Genomic DNA, 16,023 nt, shown 5'->3' with positions numbered 1-16,023 from the left:
CGTGGACGGTAACGGGTGGCAGGACAGGCAGAGTGGGGGTGGGAAATGTGGCACAGGCCAGGTAGGGGCGGGTCAGCGCGGGCTTTGCAGTCTCATGGCGGCATCCGACCTGGAGCTCCGAGGAGCAGAATCTGGCAGCTTCCAAGGTGGATGAAAAGCCAACCTTCCTCAAATTGTTTTATTTAAAAGCCAGACTCCTGACTGTTTGAAGCCGCTTGATTTTGGCAGTGCTTTTTCCTTTCTCTCTTTTTTCTCGCTGCTTTTAAACAGCCCTCAGAGATAAGGGGAAGGCGCCAGTTGCTGGGGGCCTGGCTTGCAGGTGCGCAGACCTGCTTCTCCCGCCTCTGCTGGCCCCGCAGCTGGGCCCCTGGGGAGTGAGCGGCGCGTGCACACCACTGAGCTCAGGGGGCGAAAGGCGGCAGGCCCTGAACTGCTCTGCTCCTGACGTATAGATACAGATGAAGTCTTTTGCTTTTATAGTGAGTTTCACCAGCATTAAACTTCATTTATATCTCTATAAATATATACGGCTTTGAACGGGAGGCTTTATGGCTGGGTTTATAAGTTCCAGCTCCCCATGGCACACGCTAGGTCACGGTGAGGGAGACAGCCCCTTTATAGACAGCGTGGCCTCTGCCCTTTCGGACTTGACCTTGTGCGGGGCTCTCATCTGGTATTCCGGGCCTTACGCGTCTGCTGGCCGAGCTCCCAGCCCTTGCCCTCTCTGCACCTACCTCCAGGCTCACAGCTGGCCGGGTGGAGGGGCAAGAGGGCTGTAGGCCAATCTCCTCCCCGAACATGCCCCTCGGCCAGGGCCCCACGGCCAACCTGGGTATAGGCTGGAGAGGCTGACAAAACCAGGTTTATTAAGGTATCTGTTTGACAGAAATCCATTTAGATAAACAGACTGTCCACGCAGATGCCGGCGCTTAGTGGTTACGGGGTTTACAATACTTCACGAGACAGGAGGCGGCTTCTCTCCTGATGCACTTGGGGAGATAAATTCAAGGTAATCTATATAAACTCAAGCCTTTGAAATTGCACACCGTCAAAAAATTCAAACAATTACTCTAGCCCAGTCAGGAGGTGGCTGTTAGATGTTCTTCTTATGGAAAACAGAATTATAAGGGAAGGGAAAATGTTTCATAAATAAAACTCAGACTGGCAGAAGCATCTGGAGGGAGGGAAAGGCAAGGGAAGAAGAATCCAAAGGTTCGTGGTCCCCCAGCTGAGTGCAGAATGTGGCTCAAAAATCCAGTCTCTCCTTAAAGCTGAAATTAATTTTGATCCAGTACAATTTCCAGGCAATTAATTCGCAAAAGGCAGCTTTCAGATATTTTAAAATATCAGCCTGCCAAGCTCTTGGTACTGAAGCAGGAGAAGAAAAAATAGCCAACACATGCTCTTAAAATCAAGGTGATATAAAACATGGACCAGCCCAGACCATTAGCACTTGAGAATGTAAAATCCAGGTCAGCCCAGATAATTGTTAGCCTGTTAAAACATAAGCACCCCAGGCTGCACCCAAGCCCCAGGCCTCAGGAATTTGCAAGTGGTTCAACCATTCACAGACCACGGGAGGCACTGTCCTTGACAGTACTTCTGTGCCATTTAATTTTCATAAGAACTCTTTAAAGACGATCTGATGGATTCTATAGGTGTTTGTTTGTTTGTTTGTTTGTTTGTTGGTGTGGGGAGGATAATAGAGAGGTTCCTGATGAGGAATTCAGTTTAAGAAGGGTTAAGTAATGGCCCAAAGGCACAAGTTCAGACATGGCGAAACAGGAATTTGAAGCCAAGTTTCCTGGTCATAACTCCCCAGGCCTTCCTTGAAGCACGCATGTCCCAGAAGAGGAGAGTAGGGCTAAAACCAAAGCTGCAGAAAACAGTGGAAGCACTTGGGCTCTATTTCAAAAAGATTGAGTTCAAAACCAGTCTTGCCACCATCTAGCTGTGTGTCCTCGGGCAAGTTATTCAGCCTCTCTGAATTTAGCTTTGTTGCCCTCCATCTGTTTGTTCTGTCCGCTATTTCAAGCCCAGTTGTGCCATGACCAAGGTCTCCTTTTCTCATCTGGCTGGAGGTTTTCCTTGCCCATCTTTCCCATGGGTTGTTGTAAGGATTAAATAAAGATACATACAGCAGCTAGCACAGAGCCCTTCACATGGTGACCTCTGTTAAATGAAGTTATTTTCTCCCATTATTGTGAGAATGAAGTAAGATACTATATCGTTTGGCCTGATAGAATGCCTGGCCTGTTGTGAACATTCCATAAATAGCAAGTGTTACTAGTATTGTTATGGTGGTGGTGTTATTATTTGACTAGGAAAACAAATGTAGGAATTCCTAGACTCCGGCTGAGCAGAACCAACAGCAAATGAGAAAGATTTATTGAGCTTTGTTGTATCTCAGGCCCTGTGCTGGGCTCTTTCAGCCCTAATAGAATCAGCTAAGTGGAAAGGCACCTAGATTTTTTACATATAAAGATCAGCAATAGGGGGAGAAGCGTATGGGAATAGCCCTGTTTTTGCCTCATTAAAACTGCACTGTGTATATAAAAAAAAGTTTAGCAATTGTTAATAGCCAAAGGAATGATAAAGGCAACATAAGAAAGTGGTTAAGGCACAGACTTTGAACCAGTCTTATCACTACTTAGCTGTAAAAAGTTGAACAAATCACAATGCCTCGGTTTTCGTGTTTGTAAAATGGGGATAACAGCATATGTTGCAGTGTTTTAGCCACAAAGTGATACAAAATGTTTAAAGTATTTATTGTTAGCAATAACAGCAAACATTTATTAAGGGTCTTCTCTGTGCCATCCACTTGGCAGAAGCATGTAGAAAGCACTCACTCCATGTTGGCTGGTGTTATCATTAGGCAATAGAAAGATACAAGTTGCCAGGGCCCAGAAATATATATTTGAGGTGAACTAAAATCAAAGACCAAATTCAGCCCAGAGAAATTGCTAAGCTGTTGTCCAATATTAGCCATTCTGGGTTGATACTGTCCCTGGATCAGTGTTCGAGGATTTTCTTTCTTAGTCCCTTTTATAACCATATAGTATGAAAAAGACACATCCAGACTGAAAGAACCATGAGCTCCTCATGAATCCTGGTAACAACCTTTTATTAAATCATCTACAGGTAAAGCATAAGGTGTGATTGTAAGATCCAAGTGGGGGTGAGTTTGGAAGTGCCCTGTTCTCAGGACAGGGGTACCTTAGAAGATCAAAACTAAGATCCTTCAGAAAACTGTAAGGAGTCTATCGGCTTATATGTCCTTGACCCTAGAACTCCTCCCATCATGGAGTCTCACCTTCTAATGCATAAATTGGAAAGGACCCAGAAATGTGTCCACAGCATGAAGACTCTGTCTCCCCCTACCTCCCAGTATCTCCCTGGGGTAAGACTGGTGCCTTCAGCGGGGAAATAGAGCAGAGTGGAGGGTCCTGGTCTACTTGAACTGCATCTGTTGTACACTTAACAGTGAGGGCCGGAGTACATGAACCACACCCAGCTGAAAAGGGCAGGGGTGGGGGGAAGGCACCAACCCCCTTCTTATCCTTCTTGATTTGCCTCCAGAAAACCACCTGTGTGGTTCTCATAGGGGAAAGGGAAGAATTTCAACCCTAATGGGAGCTATGACCAGACAGCTCTTTCCCACTTTGCTAGAGAGTAAAGCAGAGGCAATTGACCAGAATTAAAAAAGCAGAGGAGTAAGCAACCCAAATGTCCATCAAGGGACATGGATAAACAATAGATAAATGGATAAACAAAATGTGGTATATAGATACAACGGAATGTTATTCAGCCTTAAAAAAAAAAAAAAAAAAAAAAAAAGGAATGAAGTCCTGACACATGTGACAACATACATGGATGCTGAAGACCTCATGATGAGTGCTATAAGCCAGTTACATAAGGACAAATATGGTATAATTCCACTTATAGGAGGTACCACGTCCAATTCATGAAGACAGAAATAGAGTGGTGGTTACCAGGGGCTGGAGGGAAGGGAGGCATGATGGAGAGTAATGCTCAATGGGTATAGAGTTTCAGTTGGGGAAGATAGAGACATTCTGGAGATGGACGGTAGTGAAGTCTTACCCCAAGGAGATACTGGGAGATAGCAGGAGCCATAGCCCTCACCTTTATCAACACACTTCCGGGTCTTTCCCGTCTTTTGCATCAGAATTATGCACAGCAGTGTAAATGTACTTGATGTCACTGAACTGAACTAAAAAATGGCTAAATTGGTAAGTTTTACATCATGTATACTTTATCACAAGGAAGAAAAAAAGGGAAAAAGAAGAGGGTAAAACTGTTTAAACTCCCTTTGCCAACTGACATACTGGTTACTTGCTATGTTCTAAATAGATCAATACAGGTCTAATCCAAAGGCATATTTCAAGGTAAAGATGTAGTGATCCATATATACCTTTGGAAATAACTTTTTAGAACCTATTCCAATTTCCCCTTCCCACTGAACTTGTCCTTAAGATGAAGTTCCATTTAGGTGGGGAATCTCATCTGATCTTTTTTTAACACAGCCTGCAGTTAACAAGGCAAAGCCATGTCTCTACACTTCTCCCAAATCATCTACTAGAATTGGCTTTGTGGAAATCATTCAGATTTTGAATTTCTGCACAACTTCTACCTAGACATTACTAAATCGACTCTCTTCTGACTTGCCGCAGCCCAGTGGCTTAGCACCCTACACTCCACGCTGTGGGCTCCTGGCTGGGAGAACCAGCTCAGGAAGGAGACTTCCCATGAATGAGATGGCTGGATGCATTCTCTGAGGCAGGCAATCCCAGAAAGCAGAGTTTGGGAAGAAGGTGCTCAGTAGAGTCTCTGAGTGAAGGAAGGAAATATGTATGTTTGCCCACTAACCACGTAAACAGTTCTATGACCTACTTAGACAAATTTTGAGGCTGGCCAAAGTCCCTGATTAACTGCCAAAAAGTCTAATCTCTTAGTTGAGGACCTCCTGCTCAAATTGCACACAAAATGCCTCATCTCCATCCAACATTCCCTGAACCTAGAGCATCTACAGATACAAAATGGGAGAAAATTGAACAGCCAAAGTGACAAGACTAATTACGTAGGGGGTGTGTATGTGTATTTTTTCCCATCAAAGGCATCAAAATTTCATGATAACTTCATTGCTTCTCCATGATAAAATAGAATAGACTCTCCAATCTGGCCTACAACCAGAGATGGGAGGGGTACTTGGGTGGCTCAGTGGGTACATCTGCCTTCAGCTCAGGTCCTGATCTCAGGGTCTTGGGATGGATCCCTGAGTTGGGCCTCTTGCTCAGTAGGGAGTCTGATTTTCCCTCTGCCCTTCCCCTTGCTCATGCTTATGTTCTCTCTTGCTCTATCTCTCTCTCTCTCCCTCTCTGAAATAAATAAATAAAATCTTCTTTTAAAAAACTGCTAAAAAAAAAAAACAAGGATGGGACTGGAATGGAAATCTCTAAATGAAGCTATAAGGATATCCTGGTACCTGAGTTGCCCCAGAGACCTTGGTTCTAAAGCCACTCTTGAATAAGGAGGAACAGCAATCTCCTTAGCCAAGACCTTTGTGGATGGGGCTGAATTTCACAGTGTAAGCACTATTGCAATGACCTTTCCTTATCACTCTTCCTAGTAAGTTCACACAGGTCCTCTTTCCTCACCTCACCCTCTTGGAACCCAGATGAGATGACTCATGACCAGCCACCTGAATGCTCAATTCCAAGTTTTTAATAGAAATTTTAACATCAACTCCATGCACTGTACCATCAAATAATAGGTCAGTTCAGAGGTAGAGACCAGCAAGGGCTTCCCTATTTCCTATGTGGTTTTGATTGTGCCTTGCACATGTGCACACACACACACACACACACACACACATACACTCACTCATACACTTGAAATGGCCTTGTGACTTCCCAACCCTATGACCATAAACTTGGATGAGGGCTACACCCCTGCCTCACTCCTTTAGCCACCCAATAACAATAACCTCAGACCTCTTAAATGTTCTCTTGAAACTCTACTATAGTCTACATGACACATCTATTAAATAACACATTAAGAAATATATTTCCAATGCAAAAAGTAACAGTGAAAGCCATGGTGAGAGAAGTCAGAAAGTGATGGGGGAGGGAAAGATTGAGGGAAATCTTACATATTGTGTTTGGGATAGTGGCTAAATGGGTGTATGAAGTCATCAAAACTTACTAATACGAATACTTAAGATCAATACATTTTATTCTATGCAAACTGTATCTGAATTTTTTTTTAAATGTAACAGTGGCACTCTCCAGACAAAAGAGTTGTGGAGAATAGGGCAAGATGCCAACTTCTTCTTCCCCTTCACCTTTCTTGACATATCTCATCTCCCCCAGATCCCAGAGGCAACCTAGAAGAGTGTCCCCTGCTTCATGAGTGAGGACTAGACTTGAGAAGACAGTGGTTTTCTCTCCAAAATGCTTGCCAGAGGTGAAGGCTAGGGCCGCCAAGGGAGCTGAGGTTTTGTTTGTGGGGAGGGCTTGTGTCCAGTTTCCCACTCCTCTCTTAGGGTTTCTGCAGGTGCTCAGTTCTCGACCCTCCTCTGTTCCCTAGTCATTCTCCCCACATTCTGAGCCACAGAGTACTCAATGCAGCTGCTCCCAGAGAAGGTTCAGAGGAGAGAAAAGTCATCAAATACCTAAAACCAAAATATCCATGGCAACGTGCCCTGGAAGGATGCCCTTAACTGGGATTTCTAGGACAAAGTTAATGTGGAAATCAGATGCCTGATCTCAGTTCAGCCTAGAGGTCACCAGATGGGAGTTCTTGTTTTTTATAGTAAGCCCAAAGAGGTCTTCATCTGGCTCCCAGCCATCTTCTTGGTTGAGAACCTAAGGCTAGAAACACCTTGACATTCTCTTGATTCTCTTTCTTCACCAGGGAGAAGCCACTGCTCTACACTGAGTTCACTAAAAGGTCTCAGTTGCAAATCTGTCCACTGGGGAGCAATACATCCTGCTCTCCCTCACATGAGCATTTCTGCATTTCGCAGGTGATGAAATATTAGGAGACCAGAAGTTCTATTTCCTTTCCACTTTTGCTACCCTCTAGCCTAGCACTTTAAATGCCTATGCCTCCCCATTTATTAAATGGGCCCAGTAATGACACTGAGCACTTCTTTCAGAGAGAATTTAAGGACATTAATGAGATAATGACCACTAAGTATGGTGACTTCAGTAATAAATGGTGGCTTTGGATAGGGTCCACGGCAAGGGCAGGAATTTCTTCTAAACTATCAGGGATATGTCATGCAGAAATCTATCTCCTTTCTCGCTGAAACTGGAAGATTTCAAGGATGGGAGGAGTTGGGAGAGTTGAAATTTCAATGAGTCAGTGTTGGTTTCTGATGCTCTGGCTTTGTCTGTTTCAATCTCTTTCCCTACCATTAAAACCTCTGATTTCACTATTTTGCTTACTGCATTACACTTCCGGTCATTCTAGGGAAATGCCAGGGTTTCTGGATTCAATGGCAAGCATAGTTAAAAAAAAAAAAAAAAAAAAAAAAAAAAAAGAAAGAAAGAAAAAAAAGAAAAAAAGAAAGAAAGAAAAGAAACCAACAATAGTGCCATTTCACTAGGGATATGTTTCTCACCCAGAAGGCTCCCCAACCAGAAGCAGCGAGTATTTTGTTCAGTTTGGAGGAGGGGCCCAGAATGCTGAATTAAATAAAAAGACAGAGTCGCCACCTTAAAGTTCACTGGGGACCGGAAGGAGGGAAAACACCCATTCTGACTCTCCTCTTCAAGAAAGTGAGCAGAAGTTTAAATAATAAGGTTACTCTTATCAGAAATTTCATCTCTTTATAATACTCTTGGGCTGCTGGCTTCAGAGAAACATGGATGCTTGAAGGAAGTCCCCAATACCACTTGTTGAATGACCCCACCCAAGCAGTTGTGAGTGAGACTGAAGGGCAGGGGGGTACAGGCAGATAGTGTCACTGAGGCAAAGCCAAGGTAGTTGCAGGAATTGATTGAACATATTTCTGAGGGGCAGGAAGCAGAAGAGACAGAACAGTACCTTTCAAAAAAAAAAAAAAAAAGTAGGCATGAAGTTAAAGCAATGATGAGTCCATCTGTGGAATCTCTCAGTGCTGGAGAACACAGCACTACCCCAAGCCCTTTTTGAGATCAGGATCAGTCCAGGTTCACTTCTGCTTTCCCAGACATATGGAGACAAGCCTTTCTCCTGAGCTGTCTTTCACTGGCATACAACAGGGCAGAATAGACTTTGTCCTCTTTCCAACCACACATAATCAAACATGACCAAAAACAACAACAAAAAAAAAAGTAGGGATCACGTCTTGCCTTCTTGTAAATGTAGTATAATCCACATTGGCCAACCTCTGTAAAGCTCAAGACACTGACACTTTCCTACCACCATGAAGTCAGGGGGATCACAGTCCCCCAAATCACCCCAACTGGCTGCTTACCTGTTGCACCTGCCCACTTGCCACAGATTCCCACCAGGAGAAAAAGTAAAAGGTCAGACTGGGCTTTCTCCACAGCAAGAACCCAGAGATCCTGGGGCAGCTGACATTTAAAAAGCCACCTCTTCCAAGCTCTCACAGAGGAGCATAACTTTTAACTCTAGCCCCGCTCCCAACCCCCTCAGGCTTCCTTTGTGGCACTTTCCCTCCATGGTTTGTCCGGAAAGAGTTAAAGAAGGTGCATGGCTAATTCCCCAAACCCTTCCTCTTATCTACATAGGAAAAGAACAGCTCTACACAGAGACTAGCAGAAACCCACTGGCAATTTAGCTCAGACCTCACCTATCTTATGCAACAGCACACACGCACGCACACACACCCTTGAAGGCCAGAGTCCACGGCCCCCTTTAATTCGGTAGACACAGTTTTGCGCCTCTCTTTTCCCTACACAAAACCCGGCTTCAATGGCAGCGGAAAGATAGATGTAACCTTCGTGCCAAGCGCCTTGCAGCAACACACAGGGATACACGGGAACCAAAAATGCATCTCATAGCTCTCCGTGGTGCTGAAATCACGCTAGCGAGGAAATCGAAGGAGCAAGTGCGCTGAACTTACCCGGCTGAGGGTGGGCGGCAGGGGAGCGAAAGGAGCTTCCTGCGAAGAGAATTCTTGTCTGTGCGGGCTGGAAGCAGCTGATGCGCTCACCTAGAGAACCCACCTCTCTCCCTTTTCTTCCCTTCCTCCTTTTCTGGGAGGAAGAGAGGAGGCTCCAGGAAAGAAACGAAACCCAAGCTGACAGGGCTAGAGTGGAAGGAGAAAGAGGAGGCAACAAAAATAAGATTAAAAAGTCAGGTGGCTTTACTCCACTGGTGGTAATTCCTTGGGTCGGGGGGACCCCTCTTCTCTTGTTCTCGGTGTCTGTGCCTTTCTCGGTCTCTGCGTGTTGAGCCAACAACCCTAGCACAGTAGGTTCCTGCCTCTGACGTGAGAGACAAGGAAGCCTGGGACTGCTTTGCTGTCTCTCTCTCACGCGCTCTCTCTTTTCCCCTCTTGCTGAAATTTCAGCAGCATGATATATATATATATTTTAAGCCTTCGTTTTTTCCATCCCCCTACAAGCGGCCCCCTAGTGGACAGAAAAGAAAAGCATCCTGAGTCCTTTTAAACAGTCCAGATTCAGACACAGGAGCAATCCCCCTACTCACAAACTCCTGGGGGCTGCTTCTGCACAGATAGGGTCCTGCACAGCAGAGTCTTCCTTCTGGCCAACCCAGATAGGAAGAGAGAGGGAGGCAGAGGAAGAGGGAGAAGGGAGAGGCAGGAGATTTGCAGATTCTTTGTCCGCAATTACAGAAGTAAAGTGTGGAGCGGGGTATGGGAAGTGGTTGGGGAGAGAATGTTTTTTGAATGATGAGTTGTGTGTGTGGGTGGGTGGGGGGGGGGTGATCTCAAATGCTTTCAGATCCTGACTCAGCAGAATGACACCCTTTGAGGAGTCAGGGTCAGCAGCTGGGGAAACTCTGTTAATACTTACAACAACCCAGAACTGGAGTGCTGAAAGGGGCCAGTGAACACAGGGAAACAAGAAAGTATCACCACCTCGTTTGATGCCCTAATATGGCTTTTTTGAAAGCTGGTAGGAAAAATATATGGGAAGCCTCGGCCTGGGGTATCTCTGAGATGGAGAGAGAAGCGACCTCTTTGAGTATCTGTAGGGAACTGTGGCAGAGAAGAGCCATTAAGGGGCCATTTCTCAGAGGCTCCTGAGGGATGTCTTACACTGCTTTTTAAGTGTATAGTCTCAGAATCTCCTGAAAAGACTCCTAGTACCTACATCTACAAAGTTACATTCCAGTTTCAGCTTGCCACTCACTTACTGGATATTTTGTTTCTTTATGGCTCAATTTCACTATTTGGAAAATGTGGGTAATGCTGCCCCCTCCCTACTGAATAGAAGTGCTGAGGGTTGGAATGGTTTAGAGACACAGAACCGCAGAATTGGCAGGGAATTTAAAGGTTGTCCTATCAAAACACTTTTTTATGTTTAATTTATACCTAACAAATAATGATGGTTAGCATTTATGAAGTAGTTAGCAGGTATCAGGCACTGTTATAAGCTCTTATATGTGTTAGCTCAGTTAATATATGTAATAAGCCTAGAATGCAGATGCTATTATTATAGCTTTATAGACCAGGAAACTGAGGCACAGAGAGATGGAATGTTTTGCTCAAGATCACACAGTTAGTGACCAGCAGAGGGGGTGCTGAAATGCAGGCCATCTGACCACAGAGCTTAGGTTATTAAAATGTAAAATGAATATGCACTTCAGACATGACAGCATCTGAAAAAATAGAAGAAAGAACCCTAGCTATCATTATTTTGCTTATGATAAAGTGTCTAGATTGTTGTAATAAATTTATATGCCGCTGAGTTTTTAAAGTAAATTATTTACAACCACGGGTGCCAAACAAACTGTGGAAATTGCTATTACTGATGAAAATTCTCTAAGAAAACTAATTCCCCTCGTGTTTTGGGTAGTTTCACATATACAAAACTGGCTGTAAATCTCATGAAGTTGGGAACTACTGGGCTTTAAAATCAGTTCAGAGGATCCATTCGCTCGATTTCTGTACCAAAAAGAGATCATCGCCGATTCCCAAACACAGTCATGGGCTGCAGCTAGCAGTCTGATGAGCTGAGTGGCAACGCACTCAGCTAATAAGCACTCGGCGAACTGTTGACATTTTCTTCAGACTTTCAGAATTGTGAATTCCTTACCTAATGTGGCTCACTCTTTCCTGACTTTCTTAGATCAAAAGTGAATGGAGCAGGACAAAGATGGGATTTGAGTGTTAACAAGCCAGAGTTCCTGTTCTCATAGTGTTTCCAGCTCCTCCAAGTGGGAGAGGGGAACAAGAAAGACCATTCAGTTCAAGGTGTCTAAGTGTTGAGATATGGTCGAATACAATGGAATAAATGAGCACATAGAGAAAACAGCCAACCTGATTTTTGAGGATGAGGGTACGGTACTTCCTGAGGAGTGGGGTGTCTTAGCTGAGGCCTGAAGAATGAAAAATTATCTCAGCAAAGAGTAGGGGAGAGAATTAAGTAGAAGCCACAGCGTGTGCAAACTTGGAGGTGAGAGAGAACATTGTGTGGAACTTCTATTTATAAATGTGAAAACTGAGGCTCAGAAGTTAACTTCTATTTATAAATGGGAAAACTGAGGCTCAGAAGTTAACTTCTATTTATAAATGGGAAAACTGAGGCTCAGAAGTTAAGTGGCTTGAACAAGGTCACACACCTAGTTAAGTACAGAACCCAAATTAAATGCACATGTATTTAAAACTAAAGCCATCTTGTTTGTGAAGCATCACATTCTCTTCTCTCATCCCTGGAAGTGCACACATGATTTCAGAGGGCGTTTCAATAAAATGCATGCAGTAACTGAGTTCTTATGTGGCTTCTGCAGAGAGCTGGAAGTGTGATCTGTTAGATAAGAAGGCCACAAGAAGGCAGCAGTCAGTACAAAAACAGGAGAAATTCAGAATGGCAGAATGTTTCATGTAACTTGTCCTGAGCAAGTCTTCCTGTTTCCCAACCCATCCCTCCTACATAATTTCTGACTCTGGCCTCTCTACCTTCCCAAAGTCTGTTTCCCAAGCCCTGGTGAGATAGAATGATATGTTATTGCCCTTTCCTCCTGTAAGGATGTAAACTTCTTAAAGCTAAGACATGGATTGCCTTTCAGGAGGCATCTGACAATATACCAGGGGCTCTTCTAAGGTTCACTACATCTCCTAGGTTGAGGGAAAGAGTAGAGTGTATTGGACAAAGCTTCTTCCAGTGAAGAGACACTATTTGGGAGACAAATGACCTTGTTTTTCTTTCTTACCCCAAATCTTTTCCCTATAGCAGAGGTGAGGACTCTGGGCACTTCATGTGGGCTTCCTGTGACTCTACCCTTCCCTGGGCAGAAGTATGAGCTGTGCACCCTCACACTGAATTTTAAAAGACCATTCACTGCCACATTCTGTAGATAGATGGCCCAACCGTGATGACCTATAGGTTGGGAGCCCAGGAGTGTTAGGCACAGCAACCCTGGCAGTATTTGGCTCCCCTAAACAAAGAAAGAGCTCAAACCAGTCAGAGTCCCACTGTTGGAGAAAAGAGGACTAGAGTTTTCAGACAATGTCCCACAGACTCCCACAGAACTTTGTACCCCCTCCTACAGCATAGCCCTTGACCACGTGGGGACTAGGGATGCATGTCTCAGAGCTCACAAATCAGGAAGCAAATATTCATCTGAAGAAGCTGCCTTGAGGACTAATTTCCAGACTCCTAAAGTGATGGTCTAGAACTAGGCGTTCCTTCCAGGACCCACAGAGAATGGAAAGGGAAGAGAGGAACAGATGCCAACAGAGTCTCCTGATAATGAGGACTTTCTAAAAGTGCCCCAACTCAGGAAGGATGACTACTTCTTAGGACATTGTAGGGAGATTTAAACATTGGTTCAGTGGTTGGAGTAAATAACTTGTCCAGTTGTCCATTCCATTCCTTCCAGCTCAGATAATGTAGAATTGCATTGAGGGATTTGTTTGCAAAGGACAAGTTCATGATTTGGACTTAATTTTCTGGGAGGTAGGGGGAGGAACTCTAAAAAAAAAAGAAAGAAAGAAAGAAAGAAAGAAAGAAAGAAAGAAAGAAAGAAAGAAAGAAAGAAAAGAAAAGAAAGGAAAGGAAAAGAAAAGAAAAGAAAAGAAAAGAAAAGAAAAGAAAAGAAAAGAAAAGAAAAGATGACCATGAATGTAATGTAGCTCCAAAGCTTACCTCACAAGGAGATAGAGAAGTCCCTGTCTTCCTACAGCTAGGGTTGGGCTTGGGATCAGTCCCAGCCTGACTCAGCAGGCTTTGGTGACCTCACTGCACAATGGGGGTGATGTCTGGAAAGAGTCCTGGAGTGTTGGCTGACTTCCATACAGACAGAAAGGCTAGAGTTTCAGCCAGGCACTGGCTGGGGAAGGGAACATTAGGAAGTGGTCCCAAGAAGTTTTAAGAGCACAGATGGATAGGAAAATCCTATAAAAAAGAGCTTTTTCCTGTAAGGGGGGGTGAGGTGGTAGGGCATTTACCTGAAGTGGAGAAGAAAGTGGGGCAGTTGGGTGATCCCAAGGTCTTGGCAACCCATTGAAGAACTAGGATCTGCCCAATGTGTTAATGGAGTAAGTGGGAAGAGACACTTACCCCAGATCTTTTTCCTACTGTGTGCCACAAGATGGCAGACACCATTATGGTAGAATGTAATATATATTACTCTGTCTTTCCCCAACCTCATTCTCTCTCTCTCTCTCTCTCTCTTTTTTTTTTTTTTCCTGGAATGAGAACTTGTCCATCCTCTAACACAGGCACTACCCTGGACACCTGACCTAGACCTAGACCTGGTCAACCCAAATTCCCTGTCTAGATACAATGAAGGGTTCAGGGTTGGGCACATGTGCTAATTGGCAGGGCCAACCAGAATCTTACTTAGTAATGGGGAAAGAAACATTCTTTTTCTAATGGGGTTGTCATACAGGCACCATGTAAGCATGGCATTGATCGTAACCCTCTTTGCTGACCTTATGGAGGAATCCCATCCACAGTTAAAAACAATGACACCAACACCCAGCAGGAAACAGCCAACAACAGGGAAAAAGAGAACCCAGATATTGTCATTTGAGTCCCTATATCCAACTAGGCCTGAATCTCCAGTTAGGTGAGCTGATAAATTCTCTTTCCTTAAGCTAATTTGTGTTGAGTTTTTGTCAAGCTGTCTTAACTTCTGAATCCTCTAAGTCTCCCAGGAAAATTCAAATTCCTCTTAGGGGCATGCCTTCAGCTTGGGTGAGAAACATCTAAGTGGGAACATGAGAACAGAGAGATGCTTAGAACATAGGAGCAAGAACAGGAGGGGGGATGATGGAAGATGACATTAGGGCTTGCAGAGAAAAGATACACATTTCCTTCCTCAACAGTCTGCTGAGGACAGATGCGATGTCCAAGTTCTTTTCTTGGAAAGCGTAGAGAGAAGGCCCAGTGACATGATAAGGCAGCCACTGCTGGTTCAGTGTAGAAAATGCGGGACACTTGAAGCACAGAGTGAGTCTACCCCAGAGCCCGCATCTGTTCTGAAGCCTGTGTGGTTACCTGTGCATCTCCAACTGGACAGACTCTGTGCCCAAACCAAACCAGTCATCAAGGCCATCACAGGGCTCTGGTGCTCAGCTTGTGGTGTGCCCACTTGAGTGAAGGTGGTAAGTCAGGTACCACGTCCATCCATCCTTGATAAACCTCCTCTCCTCCACACCCCCAGACCCCCTAGCGTATCCAGCTAGGAACCAAATACCTTCTACTGCCTTGTCTTCTCTCTGGGCACAGCTGGCTCAGGCCCTGCACCTGTACTAGCAAGTCTGTGCTATCTCGCTCAGAGGCAGGAACCATTCCCCCACCTCCTGCCGATGCCTCAGCTTTGGAATATAGGTTGCCTGACCAGCTGCAGCATGCCTGGGGAGGGCAGGCTGCCGAGTGATGGAATGCTAGCCAGGGAGGAATGCGGCTGGGCCCCTGGCTCCCCAGTCTGCCTGCCAGCCAGTGGGAATCGTTATCTACACCAGAGAGCGAGCCAGGCTTCCCACACTAAATTAGCAAGAGCAAGAGCAGAGCAGATGTCTCCCTTCAGTACAGCAAAGGATGAGACAGAAGAGAGCTCACGTCTTTCCCCTTTCCTGTAGACAAGGGCAAGAGTCGGGTCTTGTGGTAGGTGACTTTCCCTGGAGTTCACAGACCACATCATGGCTAGGCAACCTGGGGTCAAAACCAGCCCCACCACCCTTCTGCCTGGGGCATGGGTTTCCTTCCTCTCATTATGTCTTGAGCCCTAGTATTCATTTCCTTGGAAAATGGAGGCTTTATTTTAGGTCTTGTCTTTTTGGAATTAACCATATTAGAAACTTCAAGTCCTTCCCCGCATCCCCTTCCCCTCTCTTCCGTGAGAGAGCTCTCGTCCAAGAGGCTAGGTGTCCTCCCTTCTCCAGCAGCTGTCCCCCTGCTGCTTTGCACCCTAGCTCCTTATCAGCAGCATAGGTTGGGGAGGAGTGGCGGGCCAGGGACCCTCCATCATCCTCTGTTACTCAGCTCTGCAGCAGCTGAAACCTCCCCACCCCTGACAACCTAGTTCAGACCTCCCTCTCCTCAGCCCTTACTTCTGCTGCATTAAGTAGACAGTCAAAATGGAAACTTGTTCCCACGGTGGCCCGCCTGGATTTGAATCCTTGCTCTGACACTTACACTCAGCTTGAACAAGGTACCTTTCTCTTTGGTTTCCATGTATGCAAATCGGGGATAATAAATGTACCTTCACCAGAGGGTGGCTTTTCAGGTTGTGTGACCTCATTCATGGAAAACGCTAGAACAGCACCTGCTAGCTATTCTTCCATTCATGCTAGCTATTATTCAGCAAACATTTTTGAATATGCACAATTTTTTTAAAAAAGCCCTCCTTGCT

At 45.0% G+C, this 16,023-nt stretch overlaps 1 protein-coding gene across 1 annotated transcript in view; it reads right to left on the bottom strand.

Moving 5' to 3' along the window:
* Positions 1 to 9,561, bottom strand: part of TNR (tenascin R) — a 396,641-nt gene extending 387,080 nt beyond the window's left edge. The window contains exon 1 of the mRNA XM_059146349.1: positions 9,095 to 9,561. The gene's annotated coding sequence lies outside the window, so the exon portion shown is untranslated. The remainder of the gene's footprint in view (positions 1 to 9,094) is intronic.
* Between the last annotated feature and the right edge of the window lie 6,462 nt (positions 9,562 to 16,023).

Source organism: Mustela lutreola, chromosome 14 (assembly GCF_030435805.1).
Source record: "Mustela lutreola isolate mMusLut2 chromosome 14, mMusLut2.pri, whole genome shotgun sequence".
Lineage (NCBI taxonomy): Eukaryota > Metazoa > Chordata > Mammalia > Carnivora > Mustelidae > Mustela > Mustela lutreola.
Note: the sequence above shows the minus strand (reverse complement) of the source record. Positions and strands in the feature narration are given on the sequence as shown.